We start from the raw sequence: 26056 nt of genomic DNA, 5'->3' as shown, positions 1-26056 counted from the left end.
TTTTTCAAATCATGCCCTTCTACTCCAATTATGGTTTGTAGTTGAGAAATCTCTCCTAGTAATTTTTGAAGATCATTAAGAGTCTGGTAGCGATCTCTTCTGATCTGTACGTTTTGTGGTCTAATTTTCTGTAGACCTATTTTATATCCTAAGTAGTTGATAGACTCTCCTTTTTGTATTTTTTCAGGTGAAATTTGTAATCCCCAGCAAGGTAAAACTTCCTTTACTTTCTCAAACATTTTTTTCTAGTATTTCTCCTTTAGAGTTAGCTAACAATATATCATCCATGTAATGATAGATTATGGATTGTGGAAATGTTTACGAATTATTTCTGACGATTTTTGTATGAAATATTGGCACAGGGTGGGCTATTTAGCATTCCCTGTGGCAAAACCTTCCATTGATATCTCTTCACTGGTTGAAGTGAAGGCAAATTTCTCTTTGTCTTGTTCTTGTAAAGGTATAGTGAAGAAGCAATCCTTTAAATCAATAACTATAATAGGCCATTCTTTGGGTATCAAAGAAGGTAAGGGCATTCCAGGCTGTAGAGAGCCCATTGGCTGGATAACTTTATTGATGGCTCTCAGGTCTGTAAGCATTCTCCATTTACCAGATTTCTTTTTGATCACAAATACAGGAGAATTCCAAGGGCTGGTTGATTCCTCAATATGTCCAGCATTTAGCTGTTCCTGAACCAGGCTTTCTAAAGCTTCTAACTTCTCAGAGGTCAAAGGCCATTGTCCTACCCAGACAGGTTCCTCTGTTATCCATTTTAAAGCTAGGGCTTTTGGTTCCTCTGTTTGTTCAGCATTTGTATTTTGTTTTTGTACTGCCTGGATATTTGGTCTCTGTCTTGTATAGTACTTAACAGTATTCTTTCCACAATCATGAGGTCATCTATGGTTCCTATCTAATACTGGAGGAATGTTAATCTGTGTATTTCATTGCTGTAATAGATCACAACCCCATAAATTTATCACTACATCAGCCACATATGGTCTCAACCTCCCTCTCTGTCCTTCTGGTCCTATGCATTCAATCCATCCAACCCTGAGACAGGGTTCCAAATCCCTAAGAATTGAACATTTACCTCATTCAGGGGCCATCTTTGAGGCCAAGATTTATTAGATATGATAGTTACATCAACTCCTATGTCCAGGAGACCCTCAAACAGTCTATTATTCATTTGTCCAGTGTCTGCCTTTGTCACACCTTCTACATAACCCAGGAGGCTGAGGCCTTCTGTTTGACACATTCCTGGGAGTGTTATTTCTAGTGAAGCTTTGCCTACAATTTCTTTTTAGATGTCCTATCTTACCACAGTTATAACATCTGACATATTGATATCTCTTCAAACCTTTAGGGATGGCTTCTCCTACCCAAGCTTCTAAGTCACCATAGTAAGGAACTCTGTTATCTTGATATCTTCTCTGACCTTTAGATATGGCTTCTCCTACCCATGCTTCAGTCTTATTGTCATTATACTCAATGTTGCCTGTATATAGGACCCATTCATCCAAGGGTGCTGATCACATTTTTAAAGACCAAAGCACCTGTTTGCATTGAGGATTCCCATTTGCATAAGCTAAAGATTCTATGAGTATTTGCCTACCATCTATGTCTGCTATCTCTAATTGTACTGCCCTAGATAATCTTTCTAGAAAGATACTAAAACGTTCTCTAGGTCCTTGCTTTATCTTGGTATAGGGTTCTATCCTCTCTCCTAATTCATGAACCTTATCCCAAGCATTCAAAGCTGCTGTACTGCATAGAGACAAGATGTGTTCATCATTGGCAGCTTGGGTTTCTGGGTCACCATAGAGACCCTCACCAAGAATTTTATCTTGGGGAGCTTTATAATCTTTCTTTAAGCCCTGAAGTTCAAGCGCTTTTGCTTCCTCTCTCCATAAAGCCCTCCATTCTAATTGAGAGGAGCTTTCAAGGACAGCTGATATTAATTGATCCCAATCCTTAGGGGTTACCTTGTTATTCCATGCCCATGATTCTACTAATTGCTTCACATAAGGTGAGTGCATGCCATAAGAGACTACTGCTTCCTTTATACCTTTTAAATCTTTCATATGTATTGGTTCCCACTGATATGCAACGACACCTTTTGGATGTTTCTTCGTTGCTGGCTTTTCATGAATAGATACAGGGAAAGCTCCCCTGACCCTAAATGGTGTGGAAAATTTTAAATCTTATTCATGCCCTGTTACCTGTAGTTCTTCTTCTGATGTATCAGACTGAAGGTCTTCTAAAGTCTGAAATCTATTCACCATTGTTTCTTTGAGTGTCTGAACTTCTTGAATCAAATAACTTTCTAGAGACTTCATTGCATCAGTCAGTTTCTTACTTTCTCCAACTACAAATGATTCCATGTTTTTAATCTTATCATCCTTAGGTATTATCTGAATGGCATGTAAACTGCCTTCCAGAAACAATGTTCTATCTGCTAGCTTGCCATTATCCTCAGACATGGAAGAGATTCTGTCATCTAGTCTTTCTATCTGATGTTCCAGTTTTTTAAACTTATCAGTAGCTTCCTCTGACCAGGAACGAGCTGTTTCTGCTAGTTTGTTAATGCATTGCATTGTTTCTGTTCTGGTTATTGAGGTATCTGACATGAAACAAATTATACCTGTCAGCTTGCCAACGCCATCTTCAATATTCTGAACCTTTCTTTCTATACTTTCTATGCTTTGAATTCTATCATTTTCAATGTTTCGAATCTTTGTCTCTATGCTTTGAATTCTATCATTTTCAGTGTTTTGAATCCTTGTCTCTATGCTTTGAATTCTATCATTTTCAATGTTTTGAATCCTGGTCTCTATGCTTTGAATTCTATCATTTTCAGTGTTTCGAGTCTTTGTCTCTATGCTTTGAATTCTATCATTTTCAATATTTCGAATCCTTGTTACTAAGTCTCCTATGGTTTGTACAAGTTCCTTATTGTTTGCTGTAATCTCAAACCATTTCTTTAAGAATATCATGTTAATGATGAAACCCATTGCTATTAAAAATAAAAGTATATATTGGTCCAGTCATAGGTTTCTTCTGCTAAAATCCCTTCTACATATGAAGTAAAAAAAATTCCTAAAGTTCTGCATAGTAAAATTATCTGCCATAGTTATGGAACAATTTATCTCAGATTTTATATCATCTTAAATTGCAAAGGATGTTACAATTACCTTAGGTGTAATTCTGCTGTCCTGGAACTTTGATGCTTTTAGTTGTATATCTCAGCTTGTGGTAGTTACACCTGGAGGTGTGTCACCAAATAGCGCCTAGCCGCTGAGGCCCTCTGATTCCGGTTCTGCCTAGAAGTGTTCCGCCAAATATTGTCCGGCATCACAAGATCCGGACAGTCCCTGTAGAACAGCTCTTAACAAACCATGGCAAGCAGAATTTTGTTAAAAGGGGACTTTTGGAGTTACTTGGATCACAAGATGAAAAGCATGCAAGCCGAGTGCCCAAGGGTGGGTGCCGCCGAGCGGCTCTGCGCAAATGCAAAGTCCCGTGCAGAAATGGGTAAAAAATGTTAAGAGGTGAGTGCCTTCAGGTCTGCTTTAGCGGCAAAGATCTCCTTTGCTGTAAGGAAGAGGCAAATGTCCCAAAGCTGTGGTGAGTCCACCTGGTTAAACCCTGCCCGTTGGGGAAGGTGGGGGAGGGGGGGCGGCTTCTGCCACCTGGGGGCGAAACCCAGGTAAATCCGCTTCTAACACCAGACATCGTGGTAAATAAGGATCAGGATAAACAAATAGGCCGAATAGATGTTTATTCAGGGAGAAATAACCTGCAACCTAGACAGTTGAACACCAGGAAATTCAACCCGATCCTCTCCTGTCCCAGTCACACCAGAAAGAGAGCGCCTTTCCTGGCCCCCTCTGACCTCCTTCCACAGGTCACTCCGCCCATGGCTCCACCCCTCCAATGGGCGTGGTCAGTGCCACAGACCTATCTCACTACAGGAATGTTCTGTAAATGTCTGTTAACTCCAATTGGGTCATAACTTCTGGTACATTCTTTTTCTTTTTTCTCCTTTTTTTTTTTTCTTCTTAAGTTTCTGTCTGGTGGTTCTATCTACTGGTGAGAGTGGGGTGTTGAAATCTCTCACTATAAGTGTTTGAGGTTTTATGTGTAATTTGAATTTTAATAATGTTTCTTTTACAAATGTGGGTAACTTTGTATTTGGGGCATAGATGTTAAGAACTGAGAATTTTCATGTGATGAATAAGAAATGACATTCTCCATCTCTTTTAATTGATTTTTGTTAAGTCTAAATTGTTAGATATTAAGATTTCTATACCTGTTTGTTTCTTGGGACAATTTAATTGGAAAATGTTTACCAACCCTTAACTTCGAGGTAATGTCTGTCTTTGAAGTTCAATATATTTTCTGCATCATTAATTTGGATTTCTTCATCTTCTTCTATACCTTTACACAATGTTCTATGTTTCCTGGGTATTTTGTAGTAAGGGCTTGTTGGACTTAAAATTTCTTTGATCTATGAATCTATTTTCCTAGTATAGCTTCAATGCCCAAGATTCTCTCTTTTATCTCTTGTATTCTGTTGTTTATGCTTGCATCTGCAGTTCCTAATCATTTGCCCAGCTTTTCTATTTCCATCAATCCCTCAGCATGTGTTCTTTTTGTATTGTCTCTATTCCAGCTTTCAAAACTTGCACTGTTTGAATTGTTTCTTGAAAATTTGGTTTATTTTTTCTTCCATTTCTTTTAAGGATTTTCTAATTTTCTTAGGGTCCCTATCATCTTCATGAAGTTGCTTTTAGGGTCATTCTCTTCTGTTTCATCTGTGTTGGTATATCCAGGTCTTGCTTATGTGGAGCCCCTAGAATCTGGTTGCATCATATTGATCTTTCTGTTGTTGACTGTGTTCTTATAATATCATCTACTCATCTCTTCTTCCTGGGCATACTGCTGGAGTCTCTCCTGCTCCCAGTGGGTACAGGGTCATGGTTCTTTTTCATTTGGTTCAAACAGGTCTAATATGCTGATGTCTCTCCTCTTCCAGTAGGTTATGGTGATACTAGGGCACTGGCAGACCTCAATGGGCTGGTCCAGTAATATGGATTACCCCATGTGCAGTCCATAGTCTTCAAGAAACTCAAGAAGGGCACTAGAAGGCAGGCTTCTCCCATGGCTGGAGATTGGCCCAGGATGCTGGCAGACTCTGGATAGGCCCATCTGCCAGGACTGCTCTCCCATGTATGTGCATGCCCCAGACCTAAGGATACCTGCTCTGGAGCAGGCAGCAGGCCAGAAGTTGGCAGACTCTGGATAGCCCGTTCCTCCAGGGTGGGTTCCCCTATGTGTGCATAGTCCCCAGGCCTCATGAGGCCCCCAAGCAGGGCACTGGAATGTGGCTATTATACATATATTTTAAGTAAACAAAACTTAGCATGTTTCCTATGGTTTCTACTTATATTCTTAGTGCTATTTCATTTACCCTCTCCTTCTTGCCTGTGTTTGCACTGCAACATTTTCCTAATATGTCCGTAGAGCACTTGTGTCCTTCTATTTTCCTCCTTGAATGCCATCATTTTCCAAATCACCACACATATTTCCTTTTTATTTTCCTGATATGTGTAATTACTCCAGGTTATGCAATTTCATCAAAAGATGCAGCGATAAGACCTATAAGTAATGGGAAATATGCAATGCTTTCCAGTAACAAGAGTAAAAAGCATGGGAGAACTTTCAATTTGTTAGACAAAGGAGTATAAGAGATTTTATTTTATATACATATATATATATATATGTGTGTGTGTGTGTGTGTGTGTGTGTGTGTGTGTGTATGTGTGTGTGTGTGTGTGTGTGACTGGTGCATTAGTGTTGCCCTAAGTTGTCTCCAGGAAATTGAAGATAAGATCCTGTTACTGAAATCACCACACTCTTTGGACAAAGGACTTGTTTGATATGAGATTTAACTGACCTGGAAGCCTTCTTTCTGATGACTGGCTAACATAGTACCAGAAGGATGGAGCCAAGCTGAAAAGGGAAAAAGTATCACCCAATTGCTCTATCCATGTGAGACCAGTGACTAGCATGGAAAGATAACCCATAACTGTGATAGTGGCATTTCTATCCTAGGTGTAACCAGCTTTCAAATTGTACTTAATGCCCATTCAATTGGAGCAAATTCTTGCCAGATATCCATGACTGGTGAGGGCATGGAACCTAGAGGAGAACTTCATATTGTCAGTTTCCAAAACTAGTGTAATTTCTAATAGCATTCTACATATTTATTTTATGTGTAGAGGTGTGCTTAACTCTCAATCCTCTTAAAGAAGTTTCTGTTTTTGTAACAGAGACCATTATGGAAAACCACGACTGGTTGAAGATGCAAAGAAGAGCTGACTATGTGGTACCCACGCCTAGTTCATTACTACATGTACAACACAACCCCTATATCTGAGGTTTAGGGCACATTATGGAAAGCAGGCAGAAATGTAAGAACAAGAGGACCAGGAGGTCATGTACATATGACAGGGAAGCTGCACCTATGAAGTCTTAACAATAGGGGAACTTAAAAAAGACATAAAACAGATAATATTAATTGACATTTCAACATACATGGGGGAAATTTCACAAAGCTTTTCTACTAAACAAAGAGCTATATGCAATTAATTGTTACTGAGAGAGGAGGAATCAGTTTTTTCCAGAAATGAAGATTTTGATAGATAGATAGATAGACAGATAGATAGATGGATATAGATAGATAGATTATCCAACTCCAAATGGTGAGTTATAAATACCTATATATACTAAATGGGGCAAGTGTACACAAACACACACACAACTAAGTATGCATGGTAATTAGTTAAAAGAAATAGCATATATTTCTTTATCAGAAATAATTATAAAAATATGATTGTAAATATGATAATATTTTCAATGAACGTGAGGAGGAAAAGTTTTAAAAGCATCTGAAATTCTCTTATGAGAACTAAGTTAACAATAACAATATACGTTTGAAAATTAAATATTATAAAACATAGCCACAGTATGATGGACTGTGCCTCAGGAATTGGCTGGCAGAGTCAGAAAAATAACTTGAATGGATACCTAGACTATGCCTAAAGCTAATAATAATTGCGTATAATCCTATTAATTGTATTAATTAATTCTTGTGTTAGTTCTATTAGGCCACAGTGCCAAGATAATTGGGTAAATTTGTGTTGGTGCTTCTCTGAGAATATGTTTAGATGGTGTTAACATGGGAATCAAGGTGAGTAAATTACCCTTTATAATGGGAATAGCTTTCATCTATTACAGGTGAAGGTTTTAACATAACAAAACCTGATGCATAGATAAGTGTATACACACACACAGACACAAACAGGCACACACACACACACACACACACACACACAAAAAAAAAAAAAACACTCCATTTATTGAGTTTGTTGATTCAATTTACATTAAAAATTTATGATGGATTTATTATAATTTGAAATTTATTTTCAATTGATCATTTTTGTTATTTTAATGTGGTCTTATTAGAACAGGACAGTATTAATTAACATGAAAATTGTCGCCATAACTCTTTCCTTCCTCTGCTTCCAGTTTGTGATTGAAATTTTGCTTAAATATCGCTTGCCACTATGCCTCACATTTTATTATGTACTCTTCTCAAGAAAACATGAGCCATAATAAACTCTTCTTTTGTATTTTGTCTTGGCCATAGTGTCTTAAGCCAGTAGTAAGACAAGAAATATCAGCCTCACTGATAGGAAAAAGAAAACTAGAGACAAAGGATCTATGGCAGGATTTTGCTATCTACAGTTGTGACAGTCAATAGTGGTGTGTAGAAGATTTGCCTACAAAGACGGAGGTGGAGACAGGGAAGAGAGTTACATGCAAAGATGCATAGGAAGTGGAGGAACTTAAAGAAGTCTGCAAACTACAGGCAGTTCCTTTTACCTCATGACAATGGACTCTAGAACCACAGTTGGCCCCTGTTGCCTACAATCTTCCAGGTAATGGTAGAATCTGTGACTCACAAGTTTGGTCCTAACTACAATATCTGCCTATATCATGGAAGATCCAGGTAGGTAAGTCAGGTGCAGTACCATTTCCAACTTATGGCCTATAAATTGTGCATAAGCTTACCAGCCTCTGATTCCTTTGTAGCTAGGTATGATCATGTTTCCAAATTTGCAGCACCAGCTGAAATGTTTGAGAAAACATGGTTAATCTTTGCAAACATAAAGAAATTATGAAATAGATAGCCTAGTATCCTATATGGCTCTTTTCTACTTCACAATACTGCTGCCTGCAATGTTTAGCAAAATAGAGTGCTAACATATTATTTTGAGATATGAGAAAATTCCAACTGAAATGATTTTTGAGAAGATACTATGCTGTCAAATTCTGGACAGATTATTTTATTTGAAAAGTAGATTCGTAAGTATTTCAAACACAGTAATTTACACTTATAGGTACCTGAAACTGTAGTCTCTTATGTCTACTAGTTCTAATATTTTAATAAGTTATGAGGCTCAGAGTAAGAATGGGGGAGAAAGATTTGATGTTTAAAGAAAACAGAGAAGCACAGCACAGTCAGCAAGGAAAAATGAGTGCTTGGGCAAAGCTTATCAGACTTGTCATTCATTCTCCTTCATCTTTACCCCAATTTATAAAGTCTGAATATTACAACAGTTTCTCAGAGCAAGGACTCCTTCACAGGATGCATTTACTGTTATTTACAGAGTTGGCCTGAGAAAACTAAAGATAGTCAAATGAACTTATTGTTTTCCCAAGGTGTTCTTTATACACAGAAGGGTAGTGACACACTTCCTATGATATAGGTAAATACCACAACCACACCCTTTATGGCAATTATTCATATCTCTGACTCTACTTAATTTTCCCATCTCTGTACTATTTCTGCTACTTTTGAAAAAGTAAGACATGATTTGATATATTAATGCCACAAGATTCAAATACATATGAAATTGTACACTATATATGTGTGCGTTAAACTTGTTCATAATAATACTCTACCTCTCAAATGAAAATAATATACATTCAACTTCAATGTAATTGTACACTTCATTAAAATTATCAATATCATACAAAAAGCAATTAATTATCATGTCCAGAAACTATCTGAAACATAATATATTTTTAGAATCCAACTCAGTTAACAATAAAACTAGCAAAATATATGGGAAAGATAATAAAACTGAAAGTAACTCAAAGCTAAGTGACTTTTCTGGGTACTCCATTAAAAGCTCATCCTATATAGAGAGGATGACAACACACCAAGCCCATTTTAGTGAATTAATAAGCTCATTAAGATTACTTTTACAAAAGTAGCAAAAGGGAAGTTTACATAGGCAGGGACATGATAACTTAAAGGAACATTGGCAACTAGGCAGAGAAAATACAGTGATTTCCTTTTCCAATACACAATTCTCTTTTAAAGTTTTTTAAAATTTAAATTAAAACAATCTTATTTTACATACCAATCCCAGTTCCTTCTCCCTCTAGTCTTTCCACTTTCCCCAGCATCTTTTCATCCTATCCCCCATCCATTCCTTAGAGAGGGTGAGGTCTCCCATGGGGATTCATCAAAGACTGTCTCATCTTTTGGTGCAGAATCTAGCTCCCCCCCCCCACTGTATTCGATACACTATGGATAAACACTGTTTCCACTTACAGTGGTCCCATAGACTTGCCAGGTACCTATTGACACCTATGTTTGGGGGGTGGGGTAGTTCAGTCTTATGCGGGTTTCCCAGCTGTCAGTCTGAATAAAATTTTTGTCAGTTTTGTTTCCTTAGGGAGTAAGAAAGGGATTGAAGAATCTCAACCTTATGAGGAGCCAATGGTGGAATAACAGTTGAACTGACTCAATACAAAAATGTACAGAAATGTTGCTGCCAGCCAAGAGGAAACAAACAAACAAACAAACAAACAAACAAAAATCACCCTATCACGTAAAGGTGAGTGTGGGAGACTGATTCAGGTGGCCTTCTTATGACTGCAGCCACCCATAAGCAATGATCCCTGAGGTTCAGTGCAAAAAGGATGACCTATCATTGTTTTGTATAACTTTTATTCCTCAAGAATTTAAAAAGGAATCCTCAAATAATATACTGAATAAAAAGAGAAGCATGAAATATTTATCATTGCATAGAAACCAAGCAATTATATGTCAAAACTTGTATGATTACTGTAAAACACTAATTAGAACAACATTTGCCTCTCTTCAAATGATATAAGCATTAATGCAGGAAATTCTAAGGTAAGAGAAAAGGTAAAACTGGAAAATGTGATGGACACAGACTTATTGAATTCAAATGCAAATGCATTAAGCAACAATAATGGGAAAATAATAGGAAGATGTTAAGGGGGCAGGAATAACTAATATAGGTATTAAAACTGAATAGCATAATGGGATCTTCCTTATCAGGTATTCTAATTATAATTGAGACAGTAGTAGTTGGGTCATTGTGCAAAATGAATACTTGAAACCTGCAAAGAGTCCTCAAGCAGACTCTTAAAAGTCAGACACTTTGACTGTGAGTGAAATAGCATTACATTCCAGTTGAAAAATTATGCAGAATTTAATTATGGTTATCAACTGAGTATCCATGTCAAAAATGATTTCCATTTTAACTTTTCTCTCATAAAATAATTTTAATAAATAAACATTTGATATCATTAAAAAAAAGGTAACTATAGCTTTAGAGAATTAAGAAAATATGACTGAGGGAAGGAAATGAGCTGATCCATGAGGATGAATTTGCAATTCATAATTTAAGATTCTTGGTCAATGTTGTGTTCCCAGTGAGTGGCAGTAATAAATAGAAGTAACTCACATCTCAGCAGCAAGGAAAATAGTCATTGAAGTTGTACATCTCAGCAGAATCTATGGGCCAAGCCAGTGTTCCTGAGCCACCCCAAGAAAGAGAAGACATAGATAGCAATTAGAGAAATCAGAATTTAGACTCTAAAATAGATAATAATGAAGTTCAAAAGTTAATAATAACATGCCTTAAAAACCGTTATTTTGCTAAATTGTAGAATACAAAACAAATGGAAGTAGATAAATCTGATTGAGGATAATTAAATCAAGGTGAAATAAATAACTTAAACATAGTAACAAGTTTTGAAATAATAAGTTTTTCAGGAAAAAAAAGCAAGAATAAAGAGTCTATGACCATTTGGATCCACTGCAGAATTTTTGGAAACTAGACATGGAAAAAAGTTTACCAAACTCTTTTTGTAAAGCTAGCATTAAAATGTCATTTCAGCCAAAACAGTCTCTTCAAAGAACACAAATGTAAGAATTCTGAATAAAACAATCTGTAAACCATATTCAAGGGTACATCAACAAAGAGCATGCATCATTACCAAGTTGACTTCATTCTGGTGATTCAAGGATAGTTCAAGATATTTAATTTATTTAATATAATTCATCACAAAATGAACAAAAATCAGTAACACATAAATATCTAAATAGTTACAAATAACTAAAATAAATGTCCATATACCATTTGAACAAAAAGTCATGGAAATTCTAGGAATCAGATAAAGATGTCACAGTATAATAAATTATTTATAGGAATATATATATTCTCTGAGAATGTCAAATCATCCTAAGTTAGATCATGAAAGACACAAGACTGCCCACTTTCTCCATACCTCTTTGTAAAGTCTTGGATAGAGCAATGTGACAAGAGAGGGACAATAAAAGGAATGCAAGTAGGAATGTAGTAAAGTGCCACTATTCACTGATAATATGATTCTATACACAGAGGATCATAAAGATGTCACCAAAAAGCATTTGGAGCAGAAAAACGTTTTCCTCAAAATATTAGAATATGAAATTAACAGATAAAAATTAGTATAGCTTACTGTTATAACAATGGCCAACACAAAGCAAAATAAAGAAAATTATTTCCATTTACAATAAATACAAAAGTAAAATGATATGTCCAGAATTAAGTGTGAACTAGTAATTAAAATAGCTTCCCACTGGGACTTTTAAGAAACTGAGGAAAGAAGCCAAGGAAGCCACTATAATATAGAAACAACCTAGGCTCATGGATCAGAAGAATAAATATTGTGAAAACAGCCATCTTACAAATTGCAATTTACAAACTCAATGCAATTTTAATAAAAACTCTAAGGCCATTATTACAGACATGGAAAGTTATATGGAAAGATAAGCCAAAGCAATTCTGAAATTATATCACAGAGCTATAGCAATAAAAACAGCAAGATTCTGCCCTAGAAACAGAAATATAAATCAATTTAATGAAAACAAGATCCATTTGCAAGTCAGTCCATAAAACTACATTTCTTTTCTCTTTGTTTTAAATTGGTTGATGAAAGGTCTCTCTGTGTTGATCAAGTGTCCCTGAAATTACTTATGTAAACAAGGTTCATTGTAAACTTGGAGATCTACCTGTCACATCTCTAGAACTGTTGTTAGTAAAAGTGCGTGTCATCACACCTGTCATCAGCTACCTGACCTTTTTTTTTCCAAAAATACACATTGGTGAAAAGCCACTCTCTTCAACACATAGTTCTGTGAAACTTGAATTTAAAATTTAGAAAATTTAAACTAGAAAATAAAAATAGATCATTTTCACTCACTGTATGCAAAACTCAACTCTACAGGCAGCAACATAAAGTCTGATATCAAGAATCTTATGGGGAAGCTGAAGGGCCCCTGAAGGTAGATGTCAGTCTGGGGGTTTGTGCAGTCTATGGCGCCACTGGAAGTGGAAACAGTACTTCTCCCTAATGCACAAATGTTCTTTTGGAAACCATTCCCTATGAAGGCATACACTCTCAGCATAGATACACATAGGGGTAGGGGGGTGCTAGGTACTGCCTCAAATGATGTGACATACTTTGATGATCCCCTATGGAAACCTTACCTTCTCTGAGGATTTGATGGGGGATGGGATGTAGAGAAGTTGGGAGACATGGCAGGACAGGAGGCAGAGGGAACTGGGATTGATATGCAAAACAGGATTGTTTTTAATTTAAATAAAATTGATTTAAAAAAATCATCTACAGGAAACAACAGAGAGTATACTTCAACATACAGGCACAGATAAGTACTTACTGAAAAAGAAGTCCTGGAAGAAATCAGGATTTCATGAAACTTACAGCTTTTATGTGGCAAATGGACTTGTCAGTCAAGTGAAGTGGTGTACTACACAATGGGAGGAAATATTTCCCAGATACAATTGCAGAGATGTTTAATATCTAGAATATCTTGAATATTCACAAAACTCAAAAAGACTAATTTCTATACCATTTGCCACCAGAGAAATGCAGATTAAAACTATTTAAATTTCCATCTCACATCTGTCAACATATCCACCATAAGGAATACAAAATACACATCCTTGATTGGATGTGAAAAGAGAAGTACATATTTATGTTAATGGTAAGAGTATAAAATAGTAGAGCTACTTTCCAATTCAGTTTGGGTGTTTCTTTTGTTTTAATTATTTTTTTCCTAATCTGATCACAGTTTTCCCATTCGCCATCCTCTTCCCTCAATTCTTTCCCTTAACCTGCATCCTTTCTCTTCTTCCCATACACTCCTCCTTTTTTTCCAAAAGACACACGACCCCTCTATATCAACCAGCCATAACATATCAAGCTAAAATTAGACTAAGCACCTTTTCTCCTATTGTGGCTGGAGCAGACAATCCAGTAAGTGAGTCCTAAAAGCAGGTACTGAGTAAGAGACAGCACCTCTTCCCTCTGTTAGAAGTCACACAAGATCAGGCTATACAACTGTGATATAGCTAAAGAGGGTCAATGCCTAGGTCAGTCCTATGCAAATTCTCTGTTTGGTGGTTTGGTCTCTAAGCCTCTGTGAGACCAGGATTGCTGATTCTGTGGGTTTTCTTGTGTTCTTCACCCCTCTGGTTTCCACAATCCTTCCTCCTTCCTTTACACAGGGTCCCTTGAGCTCTGCCCCAATGTTTGGCTCCACAGCCACATTTGTTTCCATCAATTGTGAAGCCTCACAAATGACAACTGCTCTAGGCAACAATCTATGAATATAGAAGAATATCATTAAGAATCATTTCATTGACTTTTTTTTTTTTTTTTTGCCAGTCATTTGGTTTCTATTCTAAGTCTCTGGGTCCTTACCCTTTAGGTGCTCTCAGGGGTGTACTCCCTCTCATAATAATGTGTCTCACACTGAAACAGTTATTGGCTTGTTACTCTCATACTTTCTGTGCCTGATTAATCTGCCCATAACTTATAGGTAAGGAAATTTTTTTATGTTAGAGGTTTTGTGGCTGGGTTGGGGTTCTAATCACTCTACAAAAAGTCTTTTAGGAAATGGATGGTTCCAGCTTCATAAAAGAATCCCATTTCTAAGAGTCTTAGCTATAGTGACCCTCAAAGATTCCTGGGAGGTGCATTGTACCTGGTTTCTAGATCATGCCAGACATTGAAATATTAAGTCTATGTATATAATTTATATCGTTCCTTGATGCATACCCAAAGTACTTTATTTCCAACTATAGATATGAACACATTTTTGCTCTTTTCACAATATATAGGAAATAGAATCAACCTAGATGTCTTCAACTGATGATTGTATATGGTCAATTGACATTTGTTTTGCTGTAATGGACAAAAAAAAAAGGAAAGAAAGAAGAAAGAAATGAAATTTACAGATCCATGGATGAACTAGGAAATTATTAAGCTGAGTGAGTGAGAAAACTTAGGCCTTGTTAAGCAAATAATTTATGACCACTCTGATAAGCAACTTATAGATTCCAGTGTGTGTGCTTGTGTGTGTGTGTGTGTGTGTGTGTGTGTGTGTGTGTGTGTTAACATGCAGTATATGTAAAAGTTAGGTAACTAGTAAGAGGGCACTAGGTAATGTATTAAAGAAATATGAATAGAAGTATGCAGTTAAAATGAACAAGGAAGAAGGAATCTTTAAGAGACTTTAGATTTAATCAGTAAGGAGAGTTAAAGAATATGAACAATACTGAAGAGAGAGAGAGTTAACAAACTGAGGCTGAATGAAAAATCAATGTGGAAATGTATAACCTTGAAAACCAAATTAAAAATATACTTGGAGGACGGTCATAGAACATGTGCGATATTCAAGAATCAGAGAGGACACTATGGATTTAAAACTCAGGAGATGGTCAACTGGGATAAAAAGGAATTGTGAGAAAGCCTTATGGAAATGCATAAGTGCATATTCAATTTTTTTATTAAAATAGTTTGAATGGAGATACTCTGTACATGTGGACAATGTCACCCTCAAAAACATGTTATTAAATGAAAATCTGAGTATCAGACCTGAGCTCCTGTATTTGTGTTTTTTTTTTTTTTTTTTTTCTTGATGGCCTCAGAAATCTCCAAACAACACAAGCTATTCTCATTGTTTTTAAATGAACACCATAATTAGATGATAAGACCTTATTGTTTAAGACATAACTTAGTTTCCTTGTAAGGCAGAGAGAAATCAAATTTTGGACTGATCATAAAATTTTCTCCCAGCAGGATTGCTTTAATATTGCTAACCGGTGCTACATATTTCAGAGTGGAGAGAAAAAGCATGGAAGATTTTACACAGTTCTGATTTTTGCATGATATAGAACTCACATACTATAAAAGATGTTCTCACTGATTCAATAGATCCTGTTGTTAAAACAATGAATCCTTTTCTGAGAGAACTTGAGACCTGATCACAGAAAGGAATTGGTGCTTGATAAATTAAGCTAAGTCAAAAGCTGTGTTCATGATATCAGAAAAACTAGAGGTGAAGCTACTGTTGTTTTTCAACAAAAATAGTCATGTTGCCAAGCTTTCTTTTAAATGTGTGTGTTTATACTACAGGCTTGGGATGTTCTTAACCTCGACCAGAAGAGCCTCTTTCTACAGTGAAAAGTGGCCAATTCAGAGATTCATAACTGATCAAAGCATTGAGAATATATGATTAAATATATTCCATCATAAATATCTATATTAAATGTTTTGTACAAATAAAAGCTCAAGGGACATCATGGAATATGGAATCAAGAGAATGTGTAAGCAAACAGAAAGGAGGGCTGAGAAATGCTGTCTTCCTCACATGGTGCTGACAGGTCACTTACAACCTCCCATGACCTGTGTTTACCTGTACTATTCTTGAAAAATTTAAGGTCAAGCCAAAATTCAATTATAAATCAGAGAAGGAATTCTTGAAGTCCATTGATGACTGAAGAGATAATGGAAACTGATAGATTGAAAGGAGTCATTTTTGTGGGGAGCATATGCATAGCATGGATTTCATAATTTGGACAATGGAATACAAAAGAAAAAACATGAAAGCAATAGGATATAAAGCGGGGAGAAGGAAACATTTAGGAGTTAGAAAAATGGATGAACAAGTGTAAGCAAAATACATTTTATACGAGACCCTTCCTGCCACTGAATCCTCCAGAGGGACCTGGAGGGAACAAAGGATCCTGCATATAGTGTCATTCCTGTCATTCCCCTCTACCCTCTGCTAGAGAATAGAGGGATAGACCCCACCTGTACCCACTGGAAGAAGAGTTGGATAGACAACAGTATAAGAATATATCCAATAACAGAAAGACTTATATGATACCACCAGGTAAAAACCCTTCAATCTACAACAGTGACAGGACTGTAAGATATGCTGATGTTTGCTTTTCTCTGTTCTAACAGTGACTTTCAGTTCCGCTGTTACTTCTCTTATGTGACTATCCTCTGTTTTCTTCATATGGGCACTTAGTGCAATGAACTTCCCTCGTAGCACTGCTTTCAAGGTGTCCCATAATTTCAGGTACGTTGTGTCCTCATTCTCATTGAATATTAGAAAGTCCTTAATTTCTTTCTTTATTTCTTCTTTGACCCAGGAGTGGTGCAATTACACATTGTTCAGTTTCCATGACTTTGCAAGTTTTCTGCTATTTGTGTTGTTGTTGAATTCCAATTTTAAAGCATGGTGGTCTGATAAGATACAGAGGACTATTCCTATTTTCTTGTATCTGTTGAGGTTTGTTATGCCACCCAGTATGTGGTCGATTTTAGAGAAGGTTCCATGTGGAGCAGAGAAGAAGGTATATTCTTTTGTCTTTGGATGGAATGTTCTATAGATGTCTGTTAAACCAAGTTGAGCCATAACTTGTGTTAGTTTTTCTGTTTCTTTGTTGATTTTCTGATTGGTGGTCCTGTCTAGTGTTGAGAGTGGTGTATTGAAATCTAAACTTGTAGATCAGCATCTTTCTCATTTATCACAGAAGCTTCTTTCTTTAGTAGATGGAAAACATACAAATACAAACAACTGGACATTATGCAATGAATGAGTGATATTGGAACACTCAGTCCTAAGTGGAGTGTCTTCATCAAATCTCTTCTCCTACGGCTCTTGGAACTCTGAGGAAGAGAAGGTTGGAAGTTTGTAAAAGCCAGTGGGCATGGAGGAAAACAGACAAACAAGGATTCACAGTCATAACAGTACTGATGCTCATATGAACTCACAGAAACTGGAGCAGATTGCAGAGAGCCTGAATATGTCTAAGGCAAATAGGTCTAAGCATCCAGTTGTACTTTTAATGAGAAAAAGAAGTAATAGTATGGATTTTCATGGGTGAGGATGTGGGATGATTTTGGAGAAGGGAAGCTGTAGTGAGCTTATATTGTATGAAAAAATATATTTTCAGTGGGAAGTTATACTTCTAATTAAGAAGTTGGAGTTCAATTCTAGCACCTCTATGAAATTACAACTCCTGATATCTCAAGAGCTACAGAATCCAACACCCTCAACTAGCCTCTGAAATTACCTGCCCTTGTGTGCACATACTAACACACACTCACAATTTAAGGTTCAAAACATTGAAAAAGGTATATTACTGATTGTTACAGTTTAAAAATAAAAGTTTATGCCAGGCCATGATGGTGCACACCTTTAATCACAGCACTCAGAAGGCAAAGGTAGATGGATGGATATCTAAGTTTGTCTCCACACTGGTCCACAGAGTGAGTTACAAGTCAGCTATGGCTACACAGAGACACTCTGTCTAGATAAACAAACTGACAAATAAATAACAACAACAAAAAGATTTATATGAAGATATATATGTGAAGTTTGTAAGGAATGATATAGAACACAAAATGCTTCAAGACACAAGTTTATAAAAAAAACACATAAATAAATCCTAGATTTCAACAAAGACATCATTTTTAGTAAGTGGCAAAGTAGACATAAATTTCACAGAAGGAAGAATTCAAATTCCTTACATATGAAAACATGATAATCATAACTGCAATTATAATCTGAGTTGAATATATATATATATATATATATATATATATATATATATATATATACATATATATATATATACACACAATCCCAGCTCAATGTAGATTTAGGTAGGATGATTGTGAATATGAAGCTAGTCTTGGCTAAATTCGAATAGCTAATTATATGAAAGAACAACAACAACAAAAAGAAAATAAAGAACAATAAGCACCAAAATGAGCAAGAACAAGTATGGTCTGGTGAAATTCAGTGCATATTTGATATAACTGTGAAAGTAATTACCAGTAATAGATGGTGTTAACATGATGAAAGAAAGCCAACACTTAGAGATGAAAATATTGATGCTGCAACTTATTAAATCAACTTACACAGTAATTTGACAACATTATTTATGTTGAAAATAGCATGCCTATGAGCAAGTAATTTTTATCCTGGCTACTTGTAGAGATCTGGCAACACATAGTTTTTAGCAACATATACAAAGATTTTTTTGTTGCAGTATAATCTGTAATTAAGAAATGTATAAGCAAGCAAATCCACTATCTGAAGTAAAATCTAGAACATGAAGTATTCTCTGAATGGAAGAATATACAATATTTTCAGTGAATGGTTTAATAACATAGCAATCATAAAATGCAAATCATTGAAAACTTCTTCTGGAAGCTGACTGATTTGTATAGTTCATAGATTTAAATACATATATATAGGAATAAGAAATCAATGTTTATAGTACGCTTTAAGCATACTTCTTACTCACTGTGTATATATGAAATTTTGTTGCACTATTGAATCAACAGCACCTTACATCAGCTGTCCAGCATCATTGAGTGTAGGTAGTAAGGAAGTCTATTGATTACTGTGGTGTTCACATTGTTAGCAATGACTACATGTCAGTGTTTCTTTGTTGTGATGCTTTCTTTTCATTCATATATTTTTTAGCAAGACTCTTTAGCTAAGAAAATATGTGTGCTTACTTTATAATTAAATTTCTAGTCTTGGATTTTGTAACTTTGTGATTATCCTCTAGATCTGATCAATTGATTGCTCACACACAGCATTAATTTAACACAATATGCCTATTTATCCTTTGTAACTCTGTGTATATAATCCTTTGGGTTTAGAAGTTAGGCTAATTGATTTGTTTTTGTATTGTATCTACTTTAGTGAGTGATTATCCACAATTATAGCAGATTAAGCCATTGGAGAGTCGGGCTATGCAAAATGCTTCCTCACCTTTGGTACTACATTGTCGAATAAAATGTGAAGGGATATTTTGTTTTCTTGTGAAGGGAAGATAGTCTCAGCAGGATTTTGTAGCAGCTGAATAAACAAAATTATGTTTTCTTGAAAAAGCATTTACATCTTCTAGCTTTTAACTGATTACAAATAAGAGGATTTTGAAACTTAAAACGTAGACATTAGTTCATGCCCCCTCCTCTCTAGCATGCTAATATTTCTAAATGAGGACCTGTTCTAAGTAAATCGTCAGATCACTGACAGTTTGTTTTCCCCTAATATTTTTCCATGCTGTACAGGAAGCACCCCATTTCCCATCTCTCTAGCACCCTAACACCACCAAACTCAGAATTGATTAGGTGCTCATTCCACAAGCAGTACTCACTTTTTTCCCCTGAAACTTTTACTTATGTTATAAGCTAATCTTTTAATGGAATCCCAAAGATCCTTCATGTTACATTCATGGCTTTTATAGATTACTCAAGACATTTTGCATTGACTGACTGACTGACTGATTGATTGATTGATTTTGTGGCTATGTGCATATAAGAATACACACAAGCATTTTTCACATAAGAGCACATACATGCACCTTATAAATCTCAGGAATTGAATTCAAGTCATAAGGCATGGTGGCTAAAGATGTTACCCACCATACTATCTTGCCAGCACTTAATTTGTCATTTTCTTTGACTAAGTGGTCCTGTTCCTCTACCTTGTATTCAAATAATGAGATTCTATCTACTATGTGATACATTCCAATGTTGTCCAAAGAAATCTTTGTTTCTCCTATTTGAGCTTTATGTAACAATAGGTAGCCAATCTCCTATCAGTCTGTAGTGAGTGCTAAACTAATTAACAGACTCAACATTATTACAAAAGAATGAAGAATAAACTCAGAATTTATCTGCACTTTTGTTCTATCCAATCATATAACGAGTAGTGTTCACTGAAATCTCATTAGTGAAAGGGTAGTTCCACTAAGTTTCCTTAGTAAATGATAATTCCAGACTCATTGTGAGAGACTTAACTGATAATAGTGATTTTCCAGCTATTTTAACCTATTCAAATTAACACAGATCATTAAATATTTCATTATTATTATGTATTTTAGCTACATATAATTTTTTATAATATTTAAAATTTGTTGCAATAGATTTGTTTTAATATTGTACATTTCAATATGTTTTAAAAGTTCTCTGCCATAATTACTTCAATTATTCTGGGTACTTTCTTTTCTTGTTCTTTCTTGGACTTCAATTATGATTGTGTTTCTTTAAATTACTTCTTCACTGGATATCATTGTCCAGATATCCTGTTCTCAGTTCCTTTTCATGGATTATTACCAAAAATATTTGGTTAGACTGAGCCTCTTTTCTTTCCTTTCTAATAGGATACTGTCTATCTAGAAATTCACCAATGAGTTTTTACTCATTATCTTCACTTACCTTTCATTACTGAAAATTTTAATATGTCCATTTACATTAACATTTGAATTGCTTGGTGTTTTATTTCTATGGACTGTTCTTTTGAAAACTGGTATTTTATTGAGTCATCTCTTTTCTAATGACTCATATTATATGATGAACTTTTTGTGAACATTAACAAGAGTATGAATTCCATTTTCTACTTAAGAGAATTTCTTTATATTCTTGCATGGGATTAATTTACATTAACTATCAATCTAAATTCTTTTATTAGAGGCCACTTCAATTTGGGATTTTTATTCGTTTATTTTTCACTTTATCTCTATATATTATTGCATAGGGAATATATTCATTACTTTTCTCTTAGTTTGGGACAATTCCTGATAAAAGAAGCTTTAGGAATGGGAAGAAAATTTATTTTGACTCAAAATTTGAAGGCATAGTCCATCTTGGTGGGGAAGTGTTGGAGGGAGGGCTATGAAGTAACTGGCAGGATGGGTTAGTATTAAGTAAGAAGAATGTTGGTATCTAACTTTATTTTTCTTTAAACAACATTAAAAAATCATTTTATATATCAATCCCAGTTCCCTCTCCCTACCTATTTCCCTCTCTCCCACCCTCTCATGCCCATCCCCCCACCATCCTACCTTACCATCCCCCCCCAGATCCACAAGTATGTAGGGTGATGCCTTCCAGGAGGGGCCATCTAAATCTGTCAAGTCATTTGGAGCAGGGACTAGGCCTTCTCTCCTGTTAAGGGAGTATCCTTCTATTACATCCTCCATAGAGTATCTAATTTTTAGTTTTTATTTTCTATCCAACCATAGCTTATGAGATAATGTGGCTACAATCAGGGTGGGTCTTCATGAATAATTAACCTTTCAGGAAACACTAGCATAACTGCAAGCTATTTCTACTGTGATTCTAAATCTATACCCAAGCTAAAAACCTAGATTAACTATCACAGGACACAACCAAGACTTTTGGTGATGTGATACATTCAAGACATTGAGGTTTCTCTGTAAAAATAATTATTTCAATAAATGATAGTCATCTTTATAATTTTCTGTCAGTTATAGAATTTGTTCTCTGACTCTTCAATCCAGTAATATTGAAGCTAATATAAAATTATTTATTGATCAATCAAGGAGAAATGATTGAACACAATAAGCTAGTTCTCTGAATTTTGTCTTATGTTTGTAGTTTCTAATATATTAGCAGCTTTCCAGAGAGAAATATATATATATATATATATATATATATATATATATGCTAATTAAGATGATAAAAGTTACACATTTATATATAGCATAAATATGTTATATATAATATGCATTATTTATATTTAATAAATAAGTATATCAGTATGTATCTTATATAACATGTGTAAAACATTAGTTTAAAATGTCAAGATCTTACAGGTTGTATTATCTAACTGAATTTCCACAACTACCACAAAGTGGAACATCAGTAGAAGAATATGTTCATTTTACAGTAAGTCTGCTCCCAGTCCTTTCCTGCTCCCTTGTTTGCATGAACAACTTTATATATACTCAGGTTCTGTTCAACCATCTAAACTTTGTTGTTCATTCATGTCTTTGACTATGACTTCTATTGCTATAACATTTTCTGCTTTCTCATGAGTGTAATCATTCAACAGTACATATTCTCATCAATTTTCAAATCCTGTGCCATGTAATCAAGGTAGAGGGGCCTTGTTTTAGTTCAACAGGATCAAACACTACTATCATATATAAACTGCTTTGCATGTTCCAATATGACCTGTAAGCATGTAGATGTTTCCAAACTTACCCTTCTACCCAACAAGTATGATACATAGAGGAGTCACATCAATAAAATTCAAAATACATGAAAGCATCATATCATACATGTAAATTAATTTCAAGTAATTTTTGTAAGAAAAAATGATTGTGAGTATAATGGTTATTTTTAAAATCCATACTTATTTAATATCAATAAAATTCATGGGTACACTGTTCTTTTATTATTGATGCAATATATTCACTCAATTATACCTTCAGGAAACATGAAAATATGGCACAGTGAGATTGTCAAGGAAGCATGTATCATAGTTTAATCTAGAGTTATATGATTGTACCTCATCCTCATGTGATATTGGAGTATAGTATTGGGTCTTCTCATATACTTGAGTCTACATTTACTATTTTATGAGAAAGCATTCCAGGTAGAGTAATACTTTAGTATAATAGTAACTCCTGTAAAATATGGGTCATCAAGTGTCCTTTCTTCTCTTTGATATAAACTTGAGTGTCACCCAAACAAATTTTTCCTTTACTTTGTCTTCCATGTTTTATGATATTTTGAAGTAGCTGATGAGGGTGAAAGGAATAAAGAACTGACACTCAATAATATTTACCAAAGCCAGTTCCAGTGAAGTCATAAATAATGCCTCCTGGTCCCATGTGCATCCTATTTTGTTCAACATAGAGTTGAATTAGTGTAAGGTATAAGTGATAGGTCCTCCTTCCTATAGTATCTCAGAGAAAGTACACTGTATATTTGTAAACCATGTCTTCATTTGTGTTTATGAATTTTATGTTAGCATTAGGAGAATGACTTTTCTCCTCTATTCATGAAGGGAGGTTAGTCTGGTTTTGTTTCTCTTGCTAAGATAAGTACCATGCCCAAAAGTTATATGAGCAGGAGTTTATTTCATTTTATAATTTGCATCCCATCATTGAGGGGAGACCATATATGGGCAGAGGAAAGAGCCATGGAGGAAAGGTCTTGTATGAGTTACTTACAGGCTTGCTTTTACCCATCTTTCTTTTATAGCCCAGATATATCTGCCCTAGTAAGGTACTGCTCAGAGTAGACCTGTCTCTCCTACAACAGTTATCAATCACTAAAGTACAACAAAGACATACCTACAGGCCAGTCTGATGGAGGCAATTCATCTACTGAGGATCTCTCTTCACAGGTGTGCCAAGTTGAAAACATAATCTGCAATCATGGGTGCTGAGAAAATTAAATTCACCAAAAAGCTGAAGCCAGACACACCTAAGTCCACCTACCTACAGAAATAAAAAGCAGCAAATGATTATCTTTAGTAGTCAAATTCTCATGGGTCTAATATAACTAATAAACTGGGTATTTTTTTTATTCTTAGAAAAAACAATTTATGGTCCACAGACACAGTAAGAACTAGGAGGATTGAGGAAACTCATCTCAAGCTCTTATAATATGGGTTTCCAGTATGGCTTTGGATATTCTAAGGCTCAAAGGTTTATGTGTGATAATTCTTCTTTTATGTTCCTTGCATTAAATATTACTCTTTAATTTGAATACTCACTCTGACCAGTAAAAATTTGATTATATATTTTACATATGATTCACTGTGACAATTTTAATTATAAATATGAAGGCTGTTATGATATTTAAATATCTAATTATTAAAATGAACCAAAATTGTATAAGATAATATAGTCTGCATTAACTTTTAATGGGAAGTCTAAACTTTCATCTATATGGATAATCATTGAATTCAACACTACTTTATATGTTTACATTGTTTTTCAAAAAGTGACAAATAAACAAGTTTCTCTAGCATTCGGATTATCTTTGGATATTCTACCATTGTTATGAACATATAATGCAATATGTAGTGTATATGCTAAGTAATTTCTGTTGAAGACATTGTAGATCATTCCTTTCTGAATGTCTTCATCTGTCCTTGCTCAAATTTTCTTCTTTTCTTACTCCCATTTTCATTATTCCTTTCCAATTTGCTTCTGTAAAAATGGGTTCATAGACATTCCTGAATGAATTTTTCTCAAAATATCTCTATTTTGCTATCTTTACACTTCAGGCATGACATGGTTAACGTCAGGTTTTATTTTGGTCAACTACTTCCTAGTTACAATGATGTATATGAAAACCTATTTCCTTCTTTTTTCAACCAATTTGGAAAATGTCCTAAGCAACCTGGCAGCTATGAGATTGCTTACAGTAATGATTGATGATATGATAGATCACTGTCATTTTTGGCACATGACTCAGAAAAGAAACAGAGTTGGATACCAATTTTATGACAACACTTCTGTCAAGCATGACTGCTTATCTGTTTGACACATGCCAGGTGCCTATACTTGCAGAAATGAACTTTGACTTAACCAGGTAGCAATAGTCTTCACTGTACACAGGAATCTACTATAAGATATATTTTAACCTTGAACTTATTCTTTGAGATCTGCAGTTAAACAACCCATTGTTTTAATTTGTAACATGTATTCAGTTTTATGATTGATTTCTGTAGTTTAATCAATCTTTAATTATATGTGTTTTATAACTATCAACCCAAACTATTAATACACACACACACACACACACACACACACACACACACACACACATATATATATATATATATATATATATATATATATATATAAGAGAGAGAGAGAGAGAGAGAGAGAGAGACTTTTTAAGTTCGAAATTCATATGTCCCTTTGTAACAGGTAAGATAAAGTGTTTACCACACTAATTTGAGAACCAAATATTATGTAAGACTAAATTCTGAAGGAGTAATTGACCTAAAATATTGTAGCAGAAGGGGTTCAACAGCAATATCAGATGTGTAAATAAGCACTGAGGTTATAGAAGAGTTCTCACAGTGTTTAAATTACTCTGAGAGTATTTTTTTTTTTAAAAAAGATATTTGGTTCATGTTTTGTTTTGATGCAAATTCATCTTTTGGGTTTCCTTATAGTTTGATAAAGCATTTGTCAACTGAAAAATATCAAAAGTTAGTACATTTATTTTCAAAATCTGAAACAAAACAGGGAATAATGTTTGATGGTGTGCTTAATACATCACACAGTAAAGTGTTACCTATCATATTTAATATTACGTATTAATGGGTTGTTTTGGGACTTTACTCTTAACATTGTGAATTGTTCATTACTCCATCAAAGTCATTCTCTTCTATATTTACTGTTTCACTACCTGAGGTCATGTTTTCTTTGTTATTCTTAATGTTTTTAGTTTATTCATCTTTTTCCTCAAAAAATTTTTGGGTTTTGTTACCATACTAAGGATTTCC

Source organism: Phodopus roborovskii, unplaced genomic scaffold (assembly GCF_943737965.1).
Source record: "Phodopus roborovskii unplaced genomic scaffold, PHOROB, whole genome shotgun sequence".
In the NCBI taxonomy this organism is placed as follows: Eukaryota; Metazoa; Chordata; class Mammalia; order Rodentia; family Cricetidae; genus Phodopus; species Phodopus roborovskii.
Note: the sequence above shows the minus strand (reverse complement) of the source record.